This window comes from Melanerpes formicivorus, unplaced genomic scaffold (genome assembly GCF_026170545.1).
Source record: "Melanerpes formicivorus ecotype bairdi unplaced genomic scaffold, bMelFor1.0.p_v2 SCAF_1640, whole genome shotgun sequence".
NCBI classification, from domain to species: domain Eukaryota; kingdom Metazoa; phylum Chordata; class Aves; order Piciformes; family Picidae; genus Melanerpes; species Melanerpes formicivorus.
In genome coordinates this window covers 25001-35000 of record NW_027143992.1, presented here as the reverse complement: position 1 = coordinate 35000, position 10000 = coordinate 25001, and positions in this window count along the sequence as shown.

Here is a 10000-nt window from a genome sequence, read left to right as displayed (position 1 = left end):
CAGGCTAGAGGTTTCATTTAGGGAGGAACCCTCGGGGACCCCACCCGGGCAGGTGAGGCCTCACGCGCGGCGCCGCTTTTAGCCCCTGTTAACTTTCGCGACGCCGCCGCCTCGCTCTCGGCTCGGCCAACCCCCGCCACACGCAGCTGCTCGCGGCCGGCACCCGCGGGTACCCGGAACCGAGGACGACACCGGCGCCTCACGCGTTTTAGGACACCTGAAAACTCACGGGGCCACGCAGCAGTCACAAAGCCGGTTGCGGTAGACCGGTCCCCGAACCCTGCCCCAGCGCCGGGGGGGAGGTGGAAAGGGGAGGATGCGGCAAGGCACGCGCCGGGCCGCTAACGCCACGGCTCCCCCCCGCTCGAGCCGCTCGGGGCTGGGGGAACGAGGACGACACCTCACACGCGACGGGAAGCGAAGTGGAAAGGAAGACCGCCCTTGCCCTGCCGGCCGGGGGCCCTTTCCGACGCGACCCGAAAGGCCTCATCGATCAACAAGGACAGAAGGAAAGGAAGCCAGCGGAGGCCCCACGGCCTCGCTCTTCTGGGACAGACACAGCCACGCGCACCCGCCACCGCCCTCGGGAGCAGCCAGCAGGCACGGGGCTCGGCGTGCGGGCAACACGCCGGAGGAGCAAACGGGGCGCCCTCCAGAGATGGGGGGGGGGGCAAGCTGCACCGGGCCGCACCGGCTCACAGGGCACCTCTGCCTCCCCGAAATGTGGGCTTGCATTTTCCCTCAAGCTGCACCGAGTTACATCTCCATCACGGGGCGCCCCTCTGGAGCCAGGAGGAAGCCGTGCTGGGGCACCGGCTTGCCCTCCTCCCCCCATGCCGGGCTCCATAGCATACGAGTGGCCAGTCACCGCCGCTGGCTTTTCCCTTAGATGCCGTGCCCCCGCGGGCTGCGGCTTTGGCCATGGGGGGGAACCCCCGTGAAGAGGGTCCAGTGCTGGGAACTCTCTCTGCCCCTTACCGGGCTCTCTCTCGCCGTGCCTGGACGGGCTTGCTTTCCATTCTTGGTGGGACCGACGCCGGCACCACGTCTCCCCGGCTTTCTCTGCCCCCGTGCCCCACCGGGCAAACTTCGCTTCGGGGGTTCCACACTTCGGCAGTGGCCGGCGCCAGCCACTCGTCAACTTTTTTTCTTTTCCCCGCTTTCGTTGCTGAGCCCGGGCTGGGCTCCGGCTCACGGACGAGCGAAACCCATCCAACACCGCTGAGGGTGCGCCAGCGGCCGCTCCAAACCGCCGCGCCTTTGTTCGGCCCCGCGGGTCCCCTCTCTGACCCGGGCGAAAGCCACCGAGAAGCCAGACGGACCCCTGCCCAGCCGCCTGGCGGGTGGCTTGGAGCAGCCGCTCGGCAGCGCTGCCCTGGGAGTGCTCGGCGTCACTCGTTCCCTCATATACGGAACTGGAGGGCCGTCAGCTCCCCGAGCGCACAACCAGCCGACCTCCGCCCAGCGGCAGGTCGCAGAAATCACGCCGGCTTGTACGATGACGTAGGCGGAGGCAGAGCGCAACAGCGACCCCTTGGCGACAAGCGCGATCTCCGCGGAGAGCACGTCTACTCGCCGAGGGAGAGCACGTCTACTCGCCGAGGGAGAGCACGTCTACTCGCCGAGGGAGAGCACGTCTACTCGCCGAGGGAGAGCACGTCTACTCGCCCAGGGAGAGCACGTCTACTCGCCGAGGGAGAGCACGTCTACTCGCCCAGGGAGAGCACGTCTACTCGCCGAGGGAGAGCACGTCTACTCGCCCAGGGAGAGCACGTCTACTCGCCCAGGGAGAGCACGTCTACTCGCCCAGGGAGAGCACGTCTACTCGCCCAGGGAGAGCACGTCTACTCGCCCAGGGAGAGCACGTCTACTCGCCGAGGGAGAGCACGTCTACTCGCCGAGGGAGAGCACGTCTACTCGCCCAGGGAGAGCACGTCTACTCGCCCAGGGAGAGCACGTCTACTCGCCCAGGGAGAGCACGTCTACTCGCCCAGGGAGAGCACGTCTACTCGCCCAGGGAGAGCACGTCTACTCGCCCAGGGAGAGCACGTCTACCTCCCGCCTGAGGGAGAGCACGGGGGGGGGGGGGACAAAGACAGGCGGCAGCAGCTTCGGTGAACGTCACCCGGGAGGCGACCGGGGCTGTCCCGGGGCAGTCCCGGGAAGCCGGCGTCCGACACAGGGAACCGTCAGCTGCCGGACCGGGGCGAATCCCCGCGGCCACGGCAGGGGTGGGGGCTCGAAGACAGCCGGCAGCCGCTTCGGTGAACGTCACCCGGGAGGAGACTGGGGCCCTCCCGGGACCGTCCCGGGAAGACGACGTTCGGCACGAGATCCCGGCCGCGGCCGGACCGGCTCGAAGCCTCGCGGTCCCGGCAGCAGCCGGAGCCGCTCGCCGCCTCGGGCTCCCGGCCCCCTACAGATCCGGCGACTCGTTCGCGGGCGGCGGGGGGAGGCAGTGGAGGGGGTGCGGGGAGAAGCGGCAGCGGAGGCGGAGGGGGGGGGGGCTCGAAGACAGCCGGCAGCCGCTTCGGTGAACGTCACCCAGGAGGCGATCGGGGCCGTCCCGGGGCCGTCCCGGGATGCCGGCTTCCGGCACGGGGTCCCGGCCGCGGCCGGACCGGCTCGTATCCCCGCGGCTCCGGCGGGGGGGGGGGGGGCTCGAAGACAGCCGGCAGCCGCTTCGGAGAACGTCACCCGGCCGGCGACCGCGGCCGTTCCGGGACCGTCCCGGGAAGCCTGCGACAGGCACGGGGTCCCGGCCTCGGCCGGACCCGCACTGGGTGCCGCCGCCTCGGGCTCTCGGGACGGTATGGATCCGCCGACTCGTTCGCCGGCGGCGGGGGGAGGCAGTGGAGGGGGTGCGGGGAGAAGCGGCAGCGGAGGCGGAGGGGGGGGGGGGCTCGAAGACAGCCGGCAGCCGCTTCGGTGAACGTCACCCGGCCGGCGACCGGGGCCGTCCCGGGGCTGTCCGGGGATGCCGGCTTCCGGCACGGGGTCCCGGCCGCGGCCGGACCGGCTCGAATCCCCGCGGTCCCGACAGCAGCCGGAGCCGCTCGCCGTTCGGGCTCCCGGCACCCTACAGATCCGGCGACTCGTTCGCGGGCGGCGGGGGGAGGCAGTGGAGGGGGTGCGGGCAGAAGCGGCCGCGGAGGCGGAGGGGGGGGGGGGGGCTCGAAGACAGCCGTCAGCCGCTTCGGTGAACGTCACCCGGGAGGCGACCGGGACCGGCCCGGGAAGCCATCGTCCGGCCCCGGATCCCGGCCGCGGCCGGACCGGCTCGAATCCCCGCGGCCCCGGCACGGGGGAGGCCCAAAGACTGGCGGCAGCCGCTCCGCTGAACGTCACCCGGCCGGCGACCGGGGCCGTCCCGGGGCCGTCCCGGGATGCCGGCTTCCGGCACGGGGTCCCGGCCGCGGCCGGACCGGCTCGAATCCCCGCGGTCCCGGCAGCAGCCGGAGCCGCTCGCCGTTCGGGCTCCCGGCACCCTACGGATCCGCCGACTCGTTCGCCGGCGGCGGGGGGAGGCAGTGGAGGGGGTGCGGGCAGAAGCGGCAGCGGAGGCGGAGGGGGGGGGGGGCTCGAAGACAGCCGGCAGCCGCTTCGGTGAACGTCACCCGGCCGGCGACCGGGGCCGTCCCGGGGCTGTCCGGGGATGCCGGCTTCCGGCACGGGGTCCCGGCCGCGGCCGGAGCGGCTCGAATCCCCGCGGTCCCGGCAGCAGCCGGAGCCGCTCGCCGTTCGGGCTCCCGGCACCCTACAGATCCGGCGACTCGTTCGCCGGCGGCGGGGGGAGGCAGTGGAGGGGGTGCGGGGAGAAGCGGCAGCGGAGGCGGAGGGGGGGGGGGGGCTCGAAGACAGCCGGCAGCCGCTTCGGTGAACGTCACCCGGGAGGCGACCGGGACCGGCCCGGGAAGCCATCGTCCGGCCCGGGATCCCGGCCGCGGCCGGACCGGCTCGAATCCCCGCGGCCCCGGCACGGGGGAGGCCCAAAGACTGGCGGCAGCCGCTTCGCTGAACGTCACCCGGCCGGCGACCGGGGCCGTCCCGGGGCCGTCCCGGGATGCCGGCTTCCGGCACGGGGTCCCGGCCGCGGCCGGACCGGCTCGAATCCCCGCGGTCCCGGCAGCAGCCGGAGCCGCTCGCCGTTCGGGCTCCCGGCACCCTACGGATCCGCCGACTCGTTCGCCGGCGGCGGGGGGAGGCAGTGGAGGGGGTGCGGGCAGAAGCGGCAGCGGAGGCGGAGGGGGGGGGGGCTCGAAGACAGCCGGCAGCCGCTTCGGTGAACGTCACCCGGCCGGCGACCGGGGCCGTCCCGGGGCCGTCCGGGGATGCCGGCTTCCGGCACGGGGTCCCGGCCGCGGCCGGAGCGGCTCGAATCCCCGCGGTCCCGGCAGCAGCCGGAGCCGCTCGCCGTTCGGGCTCCCGGCACCCTACAGATCCGGCGACTCGTTCGCCGGCGGCGGGGGGAGGCAGTGGAGGGGGTGCGGGGAGAAGCGGCCGCGGAGGCGGAGGGGGGGGGGGGGCTCGAAGACAGCCGGCAGCCGCTTCGGTGAACGTCACCCGGGAGGCGACCGGGACCGGCCCGGGAAGCCATCGTCCGGCCCGGGATCCCGGCCGCGGCCGGACCGGCTCGAAGCCCCGCGGCCCCGGCACGGGGGAGGCCCAAAGACTGGCGGCAGCCGCTTCGCTGAACGTCACCCGGCCGGCGACCGGGGCCGTCCCGGGGCCGTCCCGGGATGCCGGCTTCCGGCACGGGGTCCCGGCCGCGGCCGGACCGGCTCGAATCCCCGCGGTCCCGGCAGCAGCCGGAGCCGCTCGCCGTTCGGGCTCCCGGCACCCTACGGATCCGCCGACTCGTTCGCGGGCGGCGGGGGGAGGCAGTGGAGGGGGTGCGGGCAGAAGCGGCCGCGGAGGCGGAGGGGGGGGGGGGGCTCGAAGACAGCCGTCAGCCGCTTCGGTGAACGTCACCCGGGAGGCGACCGGGACCGGCCCGGGAAGCCATCGTCCGGCCCCGGATCCCGGCCGCGGCCGGACCGGCTCGAAGCCCCGCGGCCCCGGCACGGGGGAGGCCCAAAGACTGGCGGCAGCCGCTTCGCTGAACGTCACCCGGCCGGCGACCGGGGCCGTCCCGGGGCCGTCCCGGGATGCCGGCTTCCGGCACGGGGGTCCCGGCCGCGGCCGGACCGGCTCGAATCCCCGCGGTCCCGGCAGCAGCCGGAGCCGCTCGCCGTTCGGGCTCCCGGCACCCTACGGATCCGGCGACTCGTTCGCCGGCGGCGGGGGGAGGCAGTGGAGGCGGTGCGGGGAGAAGCGGCAGCGGAGGCGGAGGGGGGGCGGGGGGGACGATAGTGGCGGGGGGCGGGGGGTGCTCGAAGGCAGCCGGCAGCCGGTTCGGTGAACATTCGCCGGGGCGGGGGGGCGACCTGTCCGTGCCCGGGGCAGCCCCGGGAAGCCGGCAGCCAGCACGGGGTCCCGGCAGCACCTGTTCCCTGCCCTGGGACTTGCCGTGCCCGGCGGCCGGTTGCCGGGTGGGGGGAGCGATGAGAGGCGGGGCGCAGCGGCCGGGGCAGCGCCGGGCCGCAGCGGGGGGCTGGGCGGGTGGGGTAGGCGTCGAGCGGCAAGCCCTCGGCTGCAGCGAATGTTCGGCGGTGCGGGGCGGGGGGGGACGGGACGACACGTTGGGGGCGCCGAGTCCGAGCCACCCCCGGCCCCAGGGGCGGCCGGAGGGGGAGGCCGGTGCCTGGCCCTGGGAGCTGCTGGGCGCCGGATGGCCGAGGGTGCGTCAGAAGCCGCCCGAGCGGTCGAGCAGGTCCTCCAGAAAGGCCTAGGGTGGCTTCGAGGGCCCCGGGAGCAGTCGAGGGAGGCCTCCAGGCAGGTCTGGAGTGGATGGGAGGCCTTCCAAAGCAGACAAGGGAGGCTGCCAGCGGGGCCTAGGCTGGCACTGCAGCCTGTAAATGGTTGGGGGGGGGGGCCTCTGGTGCGGCCTGGAGTCTCTGGGTGGCGTCCAGAGAGGTGCAAAAGATCCTCTGGTGCGGCCTGTGGTGGCGGAGAAGCCTGCAGAGCGTGCGGGGGAGGCTTCTGGTGCGGCCTGGGGTGGGTCGGAAGCCTGCAGAGCGTGCGGGGGAGGCTTCTGTTGGGGCCTGGGGTGGGTCAGAAGCCTACAGAGCGTGCGGGGGAGGCTTCTGGTGCGGCCTGGGGTGGGTCGGAAGCCTGCAGAGCGTGCGGGAGAGGCTTCTGTTGGGGCCTGGGGTGGCTGAGAAGCCTGCAGAGCGTGCGGGAGAGGCTTCTGCTGCGGCCTGGGGTGGCTGAGAAGCCTGCAGAGCGTGCGGGAGAGGCTTCTGCTGCGGCCTGGGGTGGCTGAGAAGCCTGCAGAGCGTGCGGGAGAGGCTTCTGGTGCGGCCTGGGGTGGCTGAGAAGCCTGCAGAGCGTGCGGGAGAGGCTTCTGCTGCGGCCTGGGGTGGCTGAGAAGCCTGCAGAGCGTGCGGGAGAGGCTTCTGCTGCGGCCTGGGGTGGCTGAGAAGCCTGCAGAGCGTGCGGGAGAGGCTTCTGCTGCGGCCTGGGGTGGCTGAGAAGCCTGCAGGGCGTGCGGGAGAGGCTTCTGCTGCGGCCTGGGGTGGGTGGGAAGCCTGCAGAGCGTGCGGGGGAGGCTTCTGGTGCGGCCTGGGGTGGCTGAGAAGCCTGCAGAGCGTGCGGGGGAGGCTTCTGGTGCGGCCTGGGGTGGCTGAGAAGCCTGCAGAGCGTGCGGGAGAGGCTTCTGGTGCGGCCTGGGGTGGCTGAGAAGCCTGCAGAGCGTGCGGGGGAGGCTTCTGGTGCGGCCTGGGGTGGCTGAGAAGCCTGCAGGGCGTGCGGGAGAGGCTTCTGCTGCGGCCTGGGGTGGCTGAGAAGCCTGCAGAGCGTGCGGGGGAGGCTTCTGGTGCGGCCTGGGGTGGCTGAGAAGCCTGCAGAGCGTGCGGGAGAGGCTTCTGGTGCGGCCTGGGGTGGCTGAGAAGCCTGCAGAGCGTGCGGGAGAGGCTTCTGCTGCGGCCTGGGGTGGCTGAGAAGCCTGCAGAGCGTGCGGGGGAGGCTTCTGGTGCGGCCTGGGGTGGGTCGGAAGCCTGCAGAGCGTGCGGGGGAGGCTTCTGCTGCGGCCTGGGGTGGCTGAGAAGCCTGCAGAGCGTGCGGGGGAGGCTTCTGGTGCGGCCTGGGGTGGCTGAGAAGCCTGCAGAGCGTGCGGGAGAGGCTTCTGGTGCGGCCTGGGGTGGCTGAGAAGCCTGCAGTGCGTGCGGGGGAGGCTTCTGCTGCGGCCTGGGGTGGCTGAGAAGCCTGCAGAGCGTGCGGGAGAGGCTTCTGCTGCGGCCTGGGGTGGGTCGGAAGCCTGCAGAGCGTGCGGGAGAGGCTTCTGCTGCGGCCAGGGGTGGGTCGGAAGCCTGCAGAGCTTGCGGGGGAGGCTTCTGGTGCGGCCTGGGGTGGGTCGGAAGCCTGCAGAGCATGCGGGGGAGGCTTCTGCTGCGGCCTGGGGTCTCTGGGTGGCCTCTAGAGAGGTGCAAAAGACCCTCTGGGTTGGGCTGGGGTGGCTCTTGGACCCCTGCCACACAGTGGAGAGAGGCCTCCGGCCCGCCACCTGTGTCCCTGTGTGCCTGAGTGCCTGTGTCCCTGTGTCCCTGTGTCCCTGTGTCCCTGAGTGCCTGAGTGCCTGTGTCCCTGTGTCCCTGTGTCCCTGTGTCCCTGAGTGCCTGAGTGCCTGTGTCCCTGTGTCCCTGTGTCCCTGAGTGCCTGAGTGCCTGAGTGCCTGTGTCCCTGTGTCCTTGTGTCCCTGTGTCCCTGTGTGCCTGAGTGCCTGTGTCCCTGTGTCCCTGTCTGTGTACCTGTGTGCGAGTGTCCGGCACGCCACCCAGCGGCGGCGGGCAAGCAGGTAGGCGGGTGGGCGGGCCGGCGAGGGCCAGTGTGAGTTTGGGGGGTGGGAGGGGAGGCGGCAGCTGGAAGCGTCAGAGGAGGGGGCGTGGCTCCGGCTGGCCCCGGGAGCAGGTTCCCGGGACCGGGACCGGCTGGACCCGGCGGGTGGTTGATCCCGGGGCGGGGGGCAGAGGCGGCGGGAAGCGGCAGCTGCGTGTGCGGCGGGGGGGGTGGAGGGCGAACCGCGGCGGGAAGCGGATGCTTCAGAGCAGGTTACGGGGGCGGGGACGGACGACACCACCTGTCCCCGCCCCGGGACGGGCTGGACCCGGCGCCCTGGACCCGGCGCCGTGTACCCCGCCGCCGCCCCCCGCCGCCGCCCCCCTCCGCCACCCCGGGACCCCGACGTTTTTTGGCGCCCGCGCCTTTTTTTGCTCCCCGCCTGCCCGCGCTGCCCCGGGCCCTCCCCCGGGGCGGGGCGGGAGGGAGGGACGGACGGACGGGTAGCCGGGGATCTCCGAGCGCGCGCCACCAGACCGAGGCGGGTCCCGGCGGCGGCGGCGGCGGCGGCGGCGGCGGCGGCAGCAAGCGACGGCGGGGGGGGGCAGGCTAGGGAGAGAGGGGGAGCGGCATGCGGTAGGGCTGGGGGGTTTGTTTCGGGGGGGAGGGGGTGGGGGGGGGGTGGCAGCGGTCAGCGAGAGCGGGGAGAGGGGGAGCGGCATGCGGTAGGGCTGGGGTGTTTTTGGGGTGGGGGCGTTGGGGGGATTAGCGGGCGGGCGGGCAGCCGAGCCAAGCGGCAAGCCGGGGGGCGGGCGAGGGCGGCTTTAGGGCCGGAGGAGCGGAGCGCAACCTCCCCCGTGCAGGCTCCAGCGTGGAGAGCAGCAAGTTTTTGGGGACGGGGGACGACGGACGGGAGGGGCAGCGGCGAGAGGCTAGCTGCGGCAAGGGGCACCGGCACGGCCGCCCTAACAGCGCCGCCTCGGTCGCAGGGGTTAGAGAGCAGCCGGGCAGCCCGGGAGGGAAGCGGCAGCCCGCGAAGGGGGGAAGGGGGGGCTCCGCGCAAACCGCTAACGGGAGCCGGGGGGTGTGGGGAGCTGGGGGTGGCAGCAGCGGCAAGAGGCAACGTCGGGAGGGGGGGCTCCGCGCAAACCGGTAACGGGGGCCGGGGGGGTGTGGGGGGGGCGGGTGGCGGCCGCGGCAAGAGGCAACGGCAGGCGGGGGGGCTCCGCGCAAACCGGCTGCGGGGGCGGGGGGGGGGCGGGGGTAGCGGCAAGAGGCAACGGCGGGAAGGGGGGGGCTCCGCGCAAACCGCTAACGGGAGCCGGGGGGGTGTGGGGAGCTGGGGGGTGGCAGCAGCGGCAAGAGGCAACGTCGGGAGGGGGGGGCTCCGCGCAAACCGGTAACGGGGGCCGGGGGGGTGTGGGGGGGGGCGGTGGCGGCCGCGGCAAGAGGCAACGGCAGGCGGGGGGGCTCCGCGCAAACCGGCAGCGGGGGGGGGGGGGGGGGCGGGGGTAGCGGCAAGAGGCAACGGCGGGGAAGGGGGGGGCTCCGCGCAAACCGCTAACGGGAGCCGGGGGGTGTGGGGAGCTGGGGGTGGCAGCAGCGGCAAGAGGCAACGTCGGGAGGGGGGGCTCCGCGCAAACCGGTAACGGGGGCCCGGGGGTGTGGAGGGGGCGGGTGGTGGCCGCGGCGAGAGGCAACGGCAGGCGGGGGCGCTCCGCGCAAACCGGCAGCGGGGGGGGGGGCGGGGGGTAACGGCAAGAGGCAACGGCGGGAAGGGGGGCCTCCGCGCAAACCGGCAGCGGGGGGGGGGGCGGGGGTAGCGGCAAGAGGCAACGGCGGGAAGGGGGGGCTCCGCGCAAACCGGCAGCGGGGGGGGGGCGGGGGGTAGCGGCAAGAGGCAACGGCGGGAAGGGGGGGCTCCGCGCAAACCGGCAGCGGGGGGGGGGCGGGGGTAGCGGCAAGAGGCAACGGCGGGAAGGGGGGGGCTCCGCGCAAACCGGCAGCGGGGGGGGGGGGCGGGGGTAGCGGCAAGAGGCAACGGCGGGAAGGGGGAGCTCCGCGCAAACCGGCAGCGGGGGGGGGGGCGGGGGTAGCGGCAAGAGGCAACGTCGGGAGGGGGGGC